Raw genomic sequence first — 18,812 nt, forward strand, 5'->3', positions numbered from 1 at the left:
AAAAAACAATATAGACAGTTATAAAAAGAAGTAAATAGTTTAAAAAAATAAAACAAAGTCTTGGTTTTGGAAGTTCCTTACAGTGCTCTTCCTGTTTACTTAGGTAATATTATATTCTTCTGGAGTCTTTGATACAGTTGAAGAATATATAGTTATAATTATAGTTTTCCTTAGTTATGATAAAAGATAAAGTAGACATAAATATTTTAACTGTAATTCTTGCTTGATATCTGTTTTGTTATATGTAATTTTACTTTGTTAAAGTTAAAACCTTCCTTTTTATTTAGACAGAAAAGGGGAGATGATATGGGATTCTGATCTGTATGTCATGAATATGTTTTATTACTATTGGTTATTAAGGAAGCTGTTTCGACTAATGACTTAGTAGAGTAAAGTCATGTTGGAAATACAGACAGAGATATAGAGAAAAAGTAGGCAGATTCAGAGAGATTCTATGTAGCTGCCAAAGAAGAAAGATACCTGCTGCCAGCCAGAAGTTACTGGTAGGCCACAGCATTGTGGTGATACACAGATGAATAGAAATGGGTTAATTTAAGATGTAAGAGTTAGCTAGAGATATTCCTAAGCTATTGGCCAAACTCTATTGTAATTAATATAGATTCTGTGTGATTATTCAGGCCTCGGAAGCTGGGAAATGCACAAGCAGTCTCTCTACAACCTCTGTCTTCATCAGAGCATCTTTTTTTTTTTAAAGTACTTGGCAATTAACACAGCAGGAACTGTCAACATGCAGAGAAAAAGAGAATTCAGAGTTCTCAGCCATGAATGTGATATCTATATTGTATCCCTCCGCTCAAGACTCAAAGATATTTGAAGAAAAGAGGTGGAAAAATTATAAGAGCCAGACATGGTAGGTAGATGATTTTAAGGAAGCAACATTTTCTAGTCATGACAAGGCAGATGTAGATGTGAACTCACAAGAGACTGACATCATGCACAAGGCCTGATAGAGAAGGGCTGGTCACCCCTAGCCAAAGTGCTATTGGTATTTTATGGGTTCTGGGAGTGGGAGAATCATTTTTCTTCATTGGTGTGACAATTAGCATATTGACCACACTCCAAGGCAAGATTCATGCCCAGGAGTAATTGACTAACACAAAGTAGACTCAATGATTTTTCAGAGAGAGAAAGAGAGAGAGAGAGAGAGAGAGAGAGAGAGAGAGAGACCAGAGCAAGGAAGAAAGGAAGGAAAGAAGAAAAGAAGAAAACTGAGCAAGCTGTGGAGAACAAGTCAGGAAGTAGTATTACTCTGTTCCTGCCTTGGCTTTCCTCAGTGGTGGACTCTAACCTGTAAGCCAAATAACCCTGTCCTGCCCAAAGTTCCCTTTGGATGTGGTGCTTATCACAGCAACAGAATCACCTCTTTATTGGCGAAACTGGCTTATTGAAGTCACCCACTGTTTGTCTGTTGGATTACTCTATGGTTTTATATCTAGTATTTGTTTCATGAAATAGTGCACCCATGTTAGTACATAGATGTTCAAAGTAGTAGTTTTTATTTATTTGTCTGAGTGTGCCACAACCTGTATGGAGGTCAGGCGACAGCTCTTAGGGAGTTGGTTCTTTCCTGTCACTCTGTGGGATCAAATGATAAAACTCAGGTCATGAGGTCTGTAGCCAAGCGTTTCTACCCCTGAGCCATCTAGCAGGTTCTATATGTTTAAAATTGTCATGTTTTCTTGATGTGCTTTTTTTCCTTAATCAGCTTGAAGTAACTTTACATTTTCTGGCTAATCTTGGTTCAGAGTCTATTTTGTCGACTTCTTGCTCCCTGGTTCCTTTTACTTGGAATATCTCTTTCTATTTTCATGCTGAAGTAGTGTCCATCTTTGATGATGAGGTACATTCCTGAGAGATAACTAATAAATATGTCTTGTTTTTTAAACCATTCAACCAGTCTGTACCTTATTTTTTTAACAGAAATTTTAGCTAATTTTTATTTACAACTTCATTGAATGTGAAATGTCCATCTTTACAATAAACAAATATAGTAACAATAACTCACACTAAAACAAAAACATACTTCTTCTGTTTAGATAGCCATTGCTTTTCTGTTTGGGGCAGTTTAAAGTTTTACTTTGGTCACGAAAACAAGAATGTATCTTTACAAAGGCTCAAAATAGACCATTTTTTAAACAAAGGCGATGATTCACAAAAGACTGTGAATAGAACCTTACCTAGCTGTAATAATAAGATAAGTAATATAAATAAATAATAAGATTTATTAAAAAGAAGTTATATCAATAACATATCTGAAAGGTTCTTATATAAAATATCAAACAAAGAAAAGAATTTATCAATGTCCAAAAAAGTGAGTTTGTTCATAAAAAAGTCTCATAAATTACCATAAAAAGTGCAACACTCTTCTTGACCCCTTCTTGTCCAAAATTTTCCACTCGATAAAATAGCCAAGGATCTGAAACTGAGAAAATATATTTGAGTACAGTGTGTGAAACGTGATACTATTTTTTCTTTTTCCTTCTTCCCCCTACCCTATCTTCGGAAGATTTTACTAACTCACAACCAGCTTGCCACTTTAGTGTGCTGCTCAGATGTAAGAGACACTTCTCTGTGTAGTTTTTGGTCTGTTTTCCACTGTCTCTTGATCCCAAGTTTATATGAATTCTTACATGCATTTTTCGGAATTCTCTGCTATTGCTTGTTGGATGTTCTCAGTTGTGTTTTGTGGTCTGCTTGAGAATGAGAGCTTGGGAAAGGGTATGTTACAATGGAGGAGACTGTGAGTCACTGGAATCCATGGCTGTAGGAGGATGTATATGGCTGAACTTGTGATGGACTGCTGGCTGGTCTATGACTAGCCAAAGAGCTGAAATAACCAAGAGTTCTTTGTTAACACAGTTTAGTAAGCCTTGGATGTGACCTGTAATTACACCATGGATCTCAGTGGCTGCTGTCTCCCTTATCCTTAGAGACACCTGTTCACTGTACCAGGACATTTGTGGCATGCAGATGAGGTTTGGTGCAGCTTCCTTCCTTCCTTCCTTCCTTCCTTCCTTCCTTCCTTCCTTTTTTTTCTTTCCTTCTTTCCCTCCCTTCCTTCCCTCCCTTCCTCCCCCAACTCTTTTTTGAGCAACTTTCAACTGACCCTGCTTGACTGAAGCTATTCGTACACGTGGGCTCAAATTCATGCACATGGAGACTTGCCCCTAGTAATCTTCCTTTGAGGGCCTGAGCAAAGGCTTTCTCATCATCCTCCAGGCCACCTCATTCACCAGGAATAAATACTTTGCCTTATCTGCTTGATAGTGAAGTTGCTGGTGTGGTTATGCTCCTTCAGATTGCAGTACAAGGAGATGCAGTTGCTCTGATGCAGCAAGTCCTGTGTGATGTAGACCTTCCACACACCCAGGGACCACTCTATCCTGTTGTACAAGTAGGGGTAAAAAAAATATGGCTTGGAATCTGAAGGCCTTGGCTTGAACCGCAAGTGCCTGCCTGGTGTCACCTAAGCCGATAAGGCCCAGTGTCTCATCATGGATAGAGATGCTACTGGAGCCACCCCACAGATCTGTTCCACGCTTTGTATCCATGTGCCTTCCCCAAGCACATGGTACAGATGGGTACTGCCGATATAGATTGAGAATGTATCAGGAGGTGGAATACGCTGTCCCCTCCATAACCATAGGCAGGATGCTTCATGTGGTGACCCCGAGCTTGCCAGCAGCCTTGATATTCTCATTACCATAGCCACTCTCAGAGCCTTAAACTTCTCCAGTCTTCCTTAGTGAGGGTGACAAGTGGTAGGTACATTGTGGCACCTACAGATTTATTTAATACCTTCTCGTGAGATTGTGTGTCTCAGAAGGCCACAGTGGCTGAGTCCTTCAGGATGGCTATCTCTGCCATGCAGTGCCACTAGTGAGAGGGGTGTGAGCTGTGGCTCATAATCCGAGGGCAGATATCTTCACAGATTCTATACAGTCATTGTACCTTGACTTTGAATTTAGCCACAAAGGTCATTCTTTGTTGAGCACTGAGATTAGTAATCAAAGGGCAAAGCAGTCAGCAGTTCCAAGGGGAACTCGCAGGAGTCTGTGAGTTATGTGCCTTGCACCCAATATGCATGCATATGAATCCAGTATCAGTGTGTCAACAAACCACAGCTCTGCTTTTTGTTATTTTTTAAGGGGATGTGGTCTATTCAGTTCACATCCTTTTACTTGTTGCTAGAGCCTGTTGGTGTGTAGGAAGCCACCGCCTTACTGGCAGTGGCAGTGCAGGGGAGGGGTGTGGCGAGTGGTTGCTCAGGGCAGCATGGCTTCTGACTGGATCTCCGCTCCTCCAGTGTTCATGAACAACCTTAAGATCACACACACACACACACACACACACACACACACACACACACACGCACACACACACAGCTCTAGAACTCTGAGTCCCATGATCCTCTGCCTCACACATTTCTGTTTCTGGTGATTGGGGAACTGATGATTGAGAACATTAATATTTAGAAGTTATTGGAAAAGTGTTTAATAATTACTGACTTTTAAACTATTTTGTAGTGTTTATGTTATTATAGTCCTCATTTGTTCATTATTATTTTGTCTTTTAAAATGTTTATGATCGTGTATTAATTATAAGCAATTATGAGTATCATTATGGTATTTTCATACTTTTGCAGAGTGTGTTTAGTCCATATGCATGCCCTGCTAATGCTTTCTTTTCCCCTTACACTTCTACTGCTTCACTTCCTTTCCAATCTGGTCCCTATTTTACTTTCATGTCTATTTATAGTTATTTATACAATACAAATCAATGAATTACATTGGAGTCACATAAAGGAAAATGTGTGGGAGTTTGTTTTAGAAGCAGGGTACCTTACCAGTGGTACACTAATAAAAAGATGTCTCTCCTAAATTCAACCATTAACAGCATCTAGGTCCTCAGGAGGGGTAAGACCAACTTGGTTCTCACACTTTTCAGGACAGATTGATTGTGTGAATTCCAGAGCTCAATGGATGTGCCACACCTGAAGGTCAGCATTCCAAAACACTCTCCCTCTTCTTTGGGGCTTAAATTCTTTCTGATCCTGAAGATCTTCCTGATCTTCAGGGATAGTTCTGAGTCTTGGAGGGGGTAACACAGATGTTCCATTTATTTCTGGTCTTGCAGCAATCCCTTATTCTCAGTACTTTGACAGTTATGAGTATCTGAAATTACCACTGCATAATAAAGCTTCTCTGGTCACAGTTAACATTTGTGGGAATTCATGGGCATAAATATAGTTATTTAAAAGGTAATTTGATAGCATATCATGTCCACTTGGTAAAAGAACCACAGTAGCTGCTCCCACAAAGTCCTATGACCTCTCCAGACATTAGAGTTACATAAAACATTGATTACCCCATTAACAGACTTGCCATTGTTACACCAGTGGGGTTACCTTGTCTAGCTGGTTAGTATTATCACACACAGGGTCCACAGATGAATTGGTGATGATTCTTCCCCTGAAGCCTACATAGCGCCACCTGGCACTATAAAGGGATGACAAGTAGACTGGAAGTTTTCAGCTCAGGTCCAGCTTGATCTCTGTGTCTTGCAACCAAGAAGGTGGTGCCATCAGCAATAGAATGCTACCCCCAGGACTCTCTAGTTCTGGTGTGCACCCCACAGTACTGGTAGTTTGCCTATACTGTTTTGGGTGGCAGCTTAGGTTTAATAATCGTTGGCTTCTGAGAGCAACTTTATTCACTTATAAGAAATATCTTCGTTTGAACTTAATTTTTTGAATGTGTTTTAAGTATTTTATTTCTTTATGGCTTTTCATACAACATTAACTTTAGTTGCCTTTCCTCCCAATCTCCCCACCCCAATATGAAACTTGCACTTTCATACCACATACATTCTTCCACCTTCTCCAACCAAAGACACCTTCCCCTTTCTCATAGTCTCCTTTCTACTTACTGGGGATTGATAAGTATTTTTCCGTAGAAAACCAACCTATCTGCCGACACAAATAAACCTGATCAGACCAATTAAGACTGAGTTAGAAGATGCCCAGCTTTAATGGCTGCCAGCACTCCTGGGTGGTCCCCAGGAAAACATAAAGAAGGGAACAGAGAAATGAAAGACCACGGGAAACTGGGAGACCATGTGTTCACTCTCTGGGGGGCAGTTTAAATAGTAGCCTGTGGGAATGGTCTTGACCTTCCCTGTGGAGGAGTCACTGTTAGGTTGGCTTTCTCGGAGGTGGAGTTTGGACTGAGGCAACTCCCAGGGAAGGAAGCTCTGAAATAGAACTTCTCACTCAACATTCAAAAAATGGTTGCCAGGGGGCTGGGGTAAAGCCCCCTAACTAAATAATCCAGATTCTTTGTATAAAGGGGTGCCAAGGTACTAAGGTGATGCTTTTAACCAAACATTCTAGACTTTTTTGGATAAAGGGGTGCCGGCCCAAGTGTGGTTACTTCCTGCGGGCATGGGGCGATGTGGGAGAGGGGAGAGCTGGGAGTTGGTGGGCTCACACTCAGTGAGCGGTGTGGCTGGAGCGCAGCATCTGGTTTACTGTCATCCTGGAGATGAGAAGGCAGGTGGCTAGGTGAAAAAAAATATTGTTATTATTGGCCCTGTGAATGGGGCTAGCCATGGAAAGAATGGGACAGAGAAGTGCCCTCGTTGTACAGGTTAGGCTTGGGTGTATAAGTGAGACAAGAGAGCAGATATGCACTTTTAAAACCAGATTTTAGTTGGCAGGTATCCTTGAGCCAGGAAAGTTGGTACCAATGGTGAAGTCCCAGGAGCTGGTGTAGGTGTTAATGTTGTCTGGAGGGCCCTTTGTAAGTTGGTCTTGGACCAGACAGCGGGAGTAACCTGTAAAATATGCTTGAAAATGGGTGGGGTTAAAATAAGCCCTGGAGACTGTTAGTTTTTACCAGACCAGATTTCTTGATAAAGCAGCAAAACTTTTAGAAAAATCTGCAGGTGTCTGTAAGACAACTAAAACAAATCATTTTAGAAAACAATTAAAGAAAATTGGAAACTCTGGATTTTTTAAGTATACCTGAAACCTGTTAATCCTGGACTATGAAACCTGTTAAAGAGACACACCTATTTGCATTTTTAGCAGGAAACTTAACAAATGAAGTAACGAGCTTACCAATGGTAGTAAATGTAAGAAGATAAAAAAGACTATTTTAATAAGTCAAAGAATACTAGCACATGTGGATACTCTTACCCAAGATTGTGGTGGGGTCAAAATGGAGGTTACCCACATGTTTGTATTTCTCCAGAGCTGTTGTAATCTGGAGTTATAGGTCTTACAGATCATAAAACACACACTCAGAGAGAAACAAGACAAGCATACTGTGTAAACACACCCACATCCTCACACAGACATAAACAAGCATACTGTGTAAATGAACACACATACTCACACAGACATAGACAAGCATACTGTGGCCACATTATTTTAACAGACAGACAAATCATTTTTAGAAATCTGTGTAAGCTGACCAATTGAAAATTCCGGTGTGGGTGGCAGAAGCCAGGGAAGCACACAGCTGGTCCCATTAAGGACCAGATTAGCAGATGCTGCAAGAGGGACAGAAACAAAGGATGGAACACCTGTAGAGTGGTAGAGTGGAAAGATGGGGCCAGAGTCCCAGTGTGGCCAGACTATGCCAGGAATGGAGACAAGCAATAAACAGAGAAGTGGAGATGGGGAGCAGGAAAGGGAGTGGGAACTGGAGCATCCAGAAACCATGGGCCTATGGAGACTTGTTTGTTTTTACATTAGGTGTTAACCCCAATTTAAAAGGAATTTTGTAAAAGGAAGCCCAAGGGTGTTGGAGATTAAGCTTTGAATCACAAGAGCCCATTTTACATGTCTATGCCAAATCTTGCGACTCAATGCCTGTCACAATGAGTCCACCATGACAAGACTCTTGAGTCAATAACAGAGGTATGTGTGAGAAGTGAGTGGGCAGACGTCTCTATCCACTCAGTCCCAACTCAGCAAGGTCTGTCTCGCAGCCTGGTGTCAGGCACCTGATATGGGCTGTGACTCCAACAGGACAGCCCCCAAAACAACAAACATAAACTTAACGGGTACTGGACCCTACAGGCATGTATTTGAAAAAGAGGAACTCACCAACACAAGTCGATCTTAGCCTGGCGGAGAACACAGGCAAGAAGGGAGTTTTCCAACACATGGGCCTTGGACCAGTGGGAAAAACAGCCTCCACCACCACCCCCCAACCGTGAGACCTCCAAATGTTAAGTAGTTTTCCTTAGCTGACAAACCTCTCGACCAATGGAAATAATCCCAACCAGACCAAATCAGACTGAATTAGAAGATGCCCAGGTTTAATGGCTGCCAACACTGGTGGCTAGGAGAAAAAAATATATTGTTATTATTGGTCCTATGAATGGGGCTAGCCATGGAAAGAATGGGACAGAGAAGTGCCCTGGTTGTACAGGTTAGGCTTGGGTGTATAAGTGAGACAAGAGAGCAGATATGCACTTTTAAAACGAGATTTTAATTGGCAGATATCCTTGAGCCAGGAAAGTTGGTACCAATGGTGAAGTCCCAGGAGCTGGTGTAGGTGTTGGTGTTGTCTGGAGGACCCTTTATAAGTTGGTCTTGAACCAGACAACAGGAGTAACCTGTAAAATATGCTTAAAAATGGGTGGGGTTAAAATAAGCCCTGGAGACTGTTAGTTTTTACCAGACCAGATTTCTTGATAAAGCAGCAAAACTTGGCCCTGGAGATTTTTTTTTTTTTTTACCAGAGATGTACACTTACTCTGTTATAAAAAAACAAACTGCACATATATAAATGCTAGACGCTAAAATCTGTACATGAAAGAGAACATGTGGCGCTTTTCTAGCTAGGTACTCTTACTTGAGACATTATCCACTGCCAGCTCTTTTTCTGAAAATTTCATGTGTTTATATTTTCCTTATGGCTGAATAAAATGTCATTGTATTTTTTGCCATTATCATTCATTATCCATTCATCACTTGATGAACTTCTAAGCTAATTTCGGTTTCTAGATATTGTGAATAGGACTACATTCATTACGAATGGGATAAGGTAAGAAATCCTTTGAGTGAGTACCTGGGAATGACAAAACTGCGTGGTAGAGCAGTGCAGCTCTTAGATTTTTGAGAAAGTGCCAGACTAACTTTCTATAATGTCTCTACTGGATTACATTCCCAGAAACAGAGGATAATAGTTGTCCTTGCTGGACGTGGTGGTGTACACCTTTATCCCAGCACTCAGGAGGCAGAGGCAGGTGGATCTCCAAGTTCTAGGACAGCCTGGGATATATATATATATATTCAAAACAACAGCACACACACAAAAAAAGATATGAATATATATTTTTCACATACTTATTTACTTGAGGACCCCAGCCATTCTGATTGGGGTAAGATGGAGCCACTGCCATTTTAAATAACATTTCAGTGATGGCTAAATATGTCTGCATTTTAAAACATATTTATAAGTCCTTTGTGTCCTTCCTTTGAGCACTCTTTGGTTGGGAACTGTCTGTTTAGTTCCACGTTCCATTTTTAAGCTGGTTGTTTTTTTTCTTGATGTTTAGGGCTTGCTAGTGTTGTTTTCGTCCTTTGTATATTCTAGATATTAAGCCTCTGTCAGATAGAGAGCCAGTTGTGTTTGTTTTCATTCTGTAAGATTCCTCTTCAATCAAATAAAGGGATTCTTTGCTGTTCAGAAAACTTTCCTTTCATCTAGTCCCATTTATTAATTCTTGGGATTGAATTTTAAAATTACTTTAAAATGTTTATTTATTTTTATTTTCTGGGCATCAACTATGGTATGCCTTGTGCCCATCAGCAGAGAGCATTGGATTTCCTGAAAGTGGAATCACCATATTTTGAGAGCTACTGTGTGGGGTCTGGGAATCAAATACAGGTCCTCTGGAAAAGCAGCTAAAGCCTGTAGCTACTGAGTCATTGCTCCAGCCCCATTAGTTGCTGGTCTTAATATTGTGCTACCAAGTTTCCAATTCAGACAGTCATTTCTTGAGCTAATGAATTCAATTATATTCTCTCCTCTCTTTTCTATTATATTCAGGATTTAGAACTTATATTTAGGTCCTTGATTCAGTTGAAACTTGAGTTTTGTGTAGGGTGAAAGATAAGAACCATTTGTTGAAGATACTGTCTTTTCTCCAATATAAACTGTTGGCTACTTTAAAAAAAACTGGTAGCAATAGAAACGCAGACTTGAATGTGAGCTATATTCCATATGTCAGTTATATTCCATTGATCAATGAGTCTGTTTTCATACCAGTGTCATGCCATTTTTATTACTATAACTCTGCAGTATAACCTGATATCTGAGATTGTGACACCTACAAATTTGTTATTCAGAATTGGTTTAGCTATCCTGGAGATTTCGTGTTTTCATATGAAATTTAGGAGTTTTTTCAATTTCTATTAAGAATTACATTGGAATTTTGGTGCAGATTGTGTTAAATAAGTAGATCATTTTTGGTAGGTTGGTGATAATACCAATCCATGAATGGGGGAGATGTTTCCATATTCTTACATCTCCTTCAATTTCTTTCTTCAGTGTTCTAAAGTTTTTACTTCACAAGTATTTCACTTCCTGGGTAAGATTTAGAAAAGACACTTTTGAGACTATTATGAATGGTATTCTTTCTCTGATTTCTTTCTCAGTAGTTTTTTTTTTTTTTTTGGTATAGAGGAAGGCTACTGATTTTACTGTGTTAATTTTGAATCTGGCTACCTTGCTAAACATGTTTATTAGCTGTAGGAGTTTTCTGGTTGATATCATTAAGATCTTTTATGTATAAAATCATATTATCTTCAAATAAAGATATTTTTACTTCTTCCTTTCCTAGTTGTATTTTTTTGTCTCCTAAACTTCTCTTATTGTTGTAGTTAAAACATCAAAAACTACAGGGTCAGAAAACATTGTGGAAGAGGGGACAAAAAGATTGTAAGATCTAGAGGATAAAGAAGTCTGCAGTATGCCATGTCTCCTAGAAAGGACAGGGAACCTAAATTTTAACAATATGGCTGCCAAAACAATACCTAAGAATAATAGCATCAATAGATATGCTACGTGAAAAGGGGAAATCTTATGAAACCCCACCACTACAGGAGCTATTTATTGCCTATGGATATCTACTGAGAGAGGGAGAATTATCACCTGCCATGTAATGAACCTTGAAATCAAACAAATGTAAACATCAAGCAACACTAAACAGACTCAGTTTTTTGTTTGTTTGTTTTTGGTGTGTGTGTTTAATACACCTGAAAGCACAAGAACAAACAACACCCAAAATGTGTGGACAAGGAGAGTTAATCAAATTTGTGCTATGTTAAGTCTCAGACCCTGGGACAAGTGGCTGAGTACTTATGTAGTATATCCAAGTAGACCTGACTGCCAGGTTCCACCAGTACCCTCAGTCCCTACCTGCTGTGTTATGTTTTTGTTCTTCTCTTGTAATCTTTAGGCTTTTTGGGGGGCCCACCACCCAGCTCCGAAATACATCAAGACTTAATCTCAGCCTTATCTTGGCCTGTTTCTTGCCAGTTTTTCTTAACTAATTATCCCATCTATCTTTGGTCTCAGGGCATTTATCTTTCTCTATTCTTGTATACCTTTTCTTTTTTCCTTACTCCATGTCTGGCTGTGTAGCTGAGTGACTGGGTGGTTGGCCCCTGAAGTCCTTCCTCCTTCCTCTCTCATTTCCAGGTTCTTGTTCTTGTTTCACCTTCCAGTTGTCTTCTCTGCCTGTCAGCCCCACTTATACTTGCTTCTATCACGCTATTGGCCTTTCATCTCTTTATTAGAACCATCAGACACTTTAGACAAGTTAAATAAATGCAGCATAAACAAAAGTAACACACCTTAAAATAATATTTCCCAACACCTACCTGTTACAGGGTATGGTTGGCATACCCTGCCCTCTACCCTCAATTTTCCTGCCCAGGGATGGGCTGCCCTTCACTATATAATCCAGCCAATTTGGGTCCCCTTCCTTTTTTTTTTCTTTTAATCTTTGGCCCCCTTGGCTACTGCACCTGGTTCCTTCTCTCTTCTTTCCTTTCCTCTTCTCATGTGGCTGAGGCAATTCACAAGGGCTGCTGTTTTAAAGCAAGGTTTTCCTAGTAGATCCATTTTTTTAAACAAAAGCTGAATCCAAGTTACATTATAATATATTGTAAACAAGAGTTGAATCACATGTATAGTATGTTGTAGCAGGCCAAAACTAATGACATAGAAATGAAGAAACAATACTTTTTGTTTGTTTTCTTTCTGATTTTTTTCTTGTAGGCTATAAATGTCACTCAAAGAACTGCTTTTAATGTGTCTCAGAGGTTTTGTGTGTTGTGTTTCCATTTTCATTTAGTTCTAGGGACTTTTCATTTCTTTCTTAAAGGATTTCTTTTTCATTCATTAGCTAGTTCTTTAATCTCAATGAATCTATAGAGATTCACTTTAAGTTTTACTGTGTTATGGTCAGATAGGATATATAGAGTTATTTTGGTTTTACCTAATTTGTTCAGATTTGTTTTGTGTCGTAGAATATGGTCTGTTTTAGAGATGCTTCCATACACTGCTGATTAGAATGTATATTCTTTGATGTTTAGGTGGAAGTCCATTTGATTTGTGGTGCCATTAATTCTGATGTTTCTGTCAATATTCTTTGTCCAGATGACCTATCTTTTGGACACTTAGTGGGGTGTTGAAATAGTTTAGTATGGGTTGAATGTTAATTTGTATCTTTAATTATAGTGGTATGCCAGTGTTTAGGGCTGCAATGTATGAAGTGTCTTTCTTTATTTTTCTGATTTATTTTAGTTTGAAGTCTACTTTGTCAGACATTGCAATAGCGATATCTGTTTGCTCTCTTGGATTGGAGTTCTTTTTTTTCCATTCCTTTATTTTAAGATTGTGCCTATCTTTAAAGTCAAAGTTAGTTTTTATTACATGGCAGAAAGGTGGATTTTGCATCTTAAACCATTCAGCTAACAGGTGTCTTTTGATTGAATAGGTGAGGCTATTAATATTTAATATTTTTATTGAAGTATGTGTGTTTATTGCAGTCATTTCATCTTTTTCTGTTTGTGTTATGAATCATACTCTGTGTATAGTTTCATTGCTTTTTTTTCTCCAGTCTCATGAGTATGTTTTCACCCCCACTCAGAAGTATTTCTTCCAGTATTATCTGTAGGGCTGATTTTGTGGACATGAATTATCTTAGGATTTAAAAAGAAGATTTATTCATTTTTATTTTATATGTATAGGTATTTTGCCTGCATATGTTTCTGTACCACATGCATGCAGTACTCAAAGAGACCAGAAAAGGGCCTCAGATTTCCCCTGGAATTAGAGTTACAGATGACTGTGAGCAGCCATGCAGGTACTGGGAACTGAAACTGGGTTCTTTGGAAGAACAGCCAGTGGCGCTCTTAACTATTTGAGTCATCTCTCCACTCCCTCTTTTAGAATTTTTTTTTTTTAAATCAGGGAACATTTTCCTTTCTCTTTCAGCTAAGGCACACAGTTTTATTGGGTACAGTAGGCTTGGTTGACATTCATAGTCTGGTAGAACATGGAGTACATTGCTCCTGGCTCTTCTGTTTTCCAAAGTTTTCACTGAAAAATCTGCTGTTATTTGATGAATTTCCTTTTATATGTGATTAAGATTTTTCTCTCTTAAGATTTCACTACTCTTTCTTTGTTCTGTATGTTTATTGTTTTAACTGATAGACTATGAGAAGTTTCATATCTAATCTTGTCTATTTGATATTCTGTATGCTTCTTTGGTATAGAAGGTCCTTCTGTATGTGTGTTGCTTTCATTGGTTAATTAATAAAGAACCTGCTTGGCCTGAAAGGACAGAAATTAAGTAGGTGGAGAAGACAGAACTGAATTCTGGGAGGAAGAAAGCAGAGTGAGGGAGAGCTGCCATGGAGCTGCCAGGTCAGACATGCTGAATGTTTCCCAGTAAGCCACGACCTCATGGCTTACTGATTATTGGATTATTAGAAATGGGTTGAATCAAGACATGAGAGTTAGCCAATAAGAGGCTAGAACTAATGGGCCAGGCAGTGTTTAAATTTTGGGGCAGTGATTGTTTTGGGGGTTAAGCTAGCTGGGTGGCTGTGATGAAAAGCAGGCCCTCCCTCCATCAACACTTCTTATATCCATAAGGGTGTGTCTTTCCTTAGTTGGGGGATTTTTATTCTATGATCTTGCTGAAGATCTGGTCTGTGCCTTTGGCCTAGGTTTCTTCTTCATATGTTCATATAATTCAAAGATTTGGCTATTTCATGGTTCTTTCTGGCTTTTATTAAAGATTTTTAAAAAATTGTTCTTTATTTGTGTGGTCTAGCTCCTCTACTTTATCTTTGAGTCTTGATAGTACATCTTCTACTTAATTCATTCTACATTCAAAGCTTTCCTATGAGTTTTCTAATTGAGCTACTGAGTTTTTCAACTCCAACTTAATTTCAGCTTGAGTTCTCATTAATATTTTTATATTTTTATTAAGCTTGGTTTCCAGATCCTAGATCATCGTCATCATTTCATTCTGTCTACATTTAAGTTTATGTTTTGTCATAGATATCCACTTGCCTCTGCCTACTGAGTGTTGTGATTAAGGGCATATACTACCAGGCTTGGCCTAAATAGAATTTAAAAATAAATTAAACTTGCTAAATTTGTTTTTTGAAACTTTCACACATGTTGTGGAACAATCCTTTTGTACACTGTGAAGATTTGTCACTCAAATTGGTTTAATAAAGAATTAAATGGCCAATAGGTAGAGGTTAGTTGTGACTTGCAGACAAAAAGAGAGCACTGGGAATAAGGAGGGTGACGTCTCAAGTCGAATGCAGAGGAAGCAGGAGATGAACATGCTGTGCTGAAAAAGTGTACTGCCACGTGACAGGGCATAGATAAGAAATATGGGTTACTTCAAGTTGCAAGAAAGAGCTAATAACAAGCCTAAGCTATTGACCAAGCATTTACAATTAATAATAAGTCTCTTTGTGGTTATTTGGGAGTTGGTGAGACAGAAACTCCTGCCTATATATATACCTGTATATAATGCACATTGATTTCTATTACCTCATTCTCTTTTGTCTGTATTCCACTCCCAACAATCTTTCCTTCTCCCTACAAGTCCCTTTCCCACAGTCATATCAGGAATTTATGATCTCTAAATTTGCTGATCTTTTGTATCTTCTTTATTCTCCTTGAGTTCTTTGATGGAATTTATGATTGTTCTTTTAAGTTCTATATCCTAGGGTTCATTTAGGTAATTCTTATTGGAGAACAGTTCTAGAGAACTGGCAGATTTGTATGGGGGGCATGTTTTCTTGATCCTTTATGTTGTTCTTGTTTTTGTAATGAGACCTGAGCATGTGGGCTTCTTGTGTTTGTTGGTTGTGTGTCTGGTGTGGACACAACATGTTGGATTGGAGTATAGGTTGTGAGTTCTGGTGAAGATGTACAGGCAGGCTTGGCATAGAATTTGGCTGTGGTGCAAGTAGAATGTGTTAGGTCTATTTGATTTATGGTGTCTTTTAACAGAGTTTCTGTCTAGTAATTACCTGCCAATTATTGAGGGTAAGGTTTTCAGACCACTCACTATCACTGTGTTGGGGTCAATATCTTGTTTTAGATCTAATAATGTTTCTTTTACAAATTTGGATGTCCCTTGTTTGTTGTATATATGCTTAGGATTGTAATATCCTAGAGGTGTATTTTTTCCTTTAATGAGTATGAAATTTCCCTGCTTATCTCTTCTGAGTAGTTTTATTTTGGAAATTAAAATAACTACTACTGCTTCTTTTTAAATTTATTAGATTTTTAAAAAAGATATCAATTCAAGTTCCCACTTTCTCCCCTCTTCCAATTCTCTCCACACACCCTCCCACCCCTCCCCCATCTAATCCTCAGAGAGGGTAAGGCATATTGCTTTGTGGAAGGTCCAAGGCCCTCTTTACTATATCTAGACTGGAGCAAGGTATACATCCAAAGACAATAGGATCCCAAAAGGTCAATACACGCAGTAGGAATAAGTCCTGGTGCCACTGACAGTGGCCCCTCAGTCTGCCCCAAAATTCAACTGTCAACCACATTCGGGGGGACTAGTTTGGTCCTATGCTTGTTCCTTCTCAGTCTGGCTGGAGTTGGTGAGCTCCCATTAGCTCAGGTAAACTGTTTCAGTGGATGAACCCATCATGGTCTTGACCTCTTTGCTCATATTCTCATCCCTTCCACTCTTCAACTGGATTTTGGGAGCTCAGTCCAGTGCTCTGATGCAAGTCTCCACCTGTTTCCATCAGTTGCTCGATGAAGGTTCTATGGTGATATTTAAGATAATCATCAGTCTGATCACAGGGCAAGTCAAGACTGGACCCCCTCTCCTCTATTGCTTAAAGTCTTAGCTGGAGTCAACCTTGTAGATTTCTGGGAATTTCTCTAGAGCCAGGTTTCCAATAACCTTATAATGGCTCCCTCAATCAAGATATCCTTTTCATTGCTTTCTCATCTCTGTCCTTCCTCCATCTCAACTATCCCATTCCCTCAAGTTCTCCTCAACCCTCCCCTTCTCCTCCCCTCTTCCCTTTCTACCCTCCCTTGTCCACTAACCCTCATGCTCCCAATTTTATCAGGCGATCTTGTCTGTTTCCAATTTCTAGGTGGATCTATATATGTTTTTCTTTGGGTTCACCTAATTACTTAGCTTCTCTAGAATCATGAAATATAGGCTCAATGTCCTTTGTTTATTGATATACATCTATGAGTGAGTACATACCATATTCATCTTTTGGGGTCTGGGTTACCTCACTCAGGTTAGTGGGTTTTTTTGTTTGTTTGTTTTTGTTTTGTTTTGTTTTGTTTCTTGAGACAGGGTTTCTCTGCAGCTTTGGAGCCTGTCCTGGAACTAGCTCTTGTAGACCAGGCTGGCCTCAAACTAACAGAGATCCACCTGCCTCTGCCTCGCAAGTACTGGGAGTAAAGTCCTGTGCCACCACTGCCTGGCTAGGATAGTGTTCTCTAATGCCATCCATTTGCATGCAAAATTCAAGATGTCATTGTTTTTTACTGTTGAGTAGTACTCTAATGTGCATATGTGGCACATTTTCTTTATCCATTCTTCGGTTGAGGGGCATCTGGGTTGTTTCCAGATTCTGGATATTACAAATAATGCTGCTATGAACATAGTTGAACAAATGCTTTTGTAGTATGATTGAGCATCTTTTGGGTATATGCCCAAGAGTAGTATTGCTGGAACCTGGAGTAGGTTGATTCCAAATTTTCTGAGAAACTGACACACTGATTTCCAAAGTGGTTGTAAAAGTTTGCATTCACACCAGCTGGATGAGTGTTCCTCTTACTGCATCTTCTCCAGCATAAGCTATCATAAGTGATTTTGATCTTAGCCATTCTGACAAATGTAAGATGGTATCTCAGAGTTGTTTTGATTTGTATTGCAAGGCTGGATGTCTCAGCGGTCCTAAACGGTCCTAATCTAGCACTGGTGTCCTGGTGCATAGACTTCAGTCTATGCTGTGATTCCAAACAAGTTAGCTCTAATACTGGTGAAAGAATGTCTCAGGACTAGGTGAACTGACAATGTCTATGGGAGTATAGAAAAGCAGACGAAATGGAGAGTTGTCTCCTTCTGTGCTCTTCTGTGGATTAACACCAGCTAGATGGGAAAGAGGATGTTTCCATCTCAATCCTAGCTTGATTTTTATCTTCCCATCCAACTGTGTGGTGTATGCACAACTAAAACTCCACTCTTTGTCTCATTTTTTTCTGTTTTATTAAGTTCTGCTCTGATGTTAGTTATTTATTACAGCTTCTGCTTTTGAGCTTCTCTTGTATGTTCAAGACTGTAAGATACATTGAGTCATTATTTCGGGTCTTTCTAAATTTTGAACTTCCCTCTCAGGACTACTTTGACTGTATTCCATAAGTTTTGACTGCTGTACCTTCATTTTAATTCAATTATGGAATTTTTAAAGATTTATTTCTTATTTTCTTTTGTGGGCCATTGACTAGCATATTGCTGAACTTTAACTAATTTTTTTTTTTTTTTTTTTTTTGGTTTTTCGAGACAGGGTTTCTCTGTGGTTTTGGAGCCTGTCCTGGAACTAGCTCTTGTAGACCAGGCTGGTCTCGAACTCACAGAGATCCGCCTGCCTCTGCCTCCCGAGTGCTGGGATTAAAGGCGTGCGCCACCACCGCCCGGCCACTTTAACTAATTTTTAAAAGTTTTGTAGATTCTTTTTATTGATTTCTAACTTTATTCCATTATATTATGATAAAATAAGTTATTTCAATTTTCCTTTTTTGATAGTGTATGACTTATCTTACATAAAGTTTCATGGTTGTTGAAAAAATGTGTTCTTCAGCGTTTAAAAGGAATTTTTGTGGGTATTTGTTATATCCATTTGATATATGATGTCATTTAACTCAAATAGTTTTAATCAGTGACTTGACATTTAGGAGTATTTGTTTTATAAAATTGGTTTTATTTGTATTTTGTATGTATATGTTTAATATTGGATTGCCTTCTTGAAGGGTTGTTCCTTTACTCAGAATGAAGTGACATCATTTATCTTCTCTGATTAATTAATTTAACAAAATTCTGAAGTCCATTTTGTCAGATGTTAGAATGGAGACACATGAAATTTTTTCCTTGTCCTTTCATCTAGAATAGCTTTCATAGTCTTCACACAGTAATGTCTAGCTTGGATGGTGAGGTTGTTTCTTGGAGTTGCAAATAAATGTATAACA

General features: G+C 38.9%; 1 pseudogene; it reads right to left on the reverse strand.

Annotated features, from left to right (window-relative positions):
* Positions 1-2,744: 2,744 nt before the first annotated feature.
* Positions 2,745-4,002, reverse strand: LOC121450312 (annotated as a pseudogene).
* Positions 4,003-18,812: the final 14,810 nt, after the last annotated feature.

The sequence above is a fragment of the Microtus oregoni genome, unplaced genomic scaffold (assembly GCF_018167655.1).
Source record: "Microtus oregoni isolate MIOR12 unplaced genomic scaffold, Mior012 000007F_ref0000211, whole genome shotgun sequence".
NCBI classification, from domain to species: Eukaryota; Metazoa; Chordata; class Mammalia; order Rodentia; family Cricetidae; genus Microtus; species Microtus oregoni.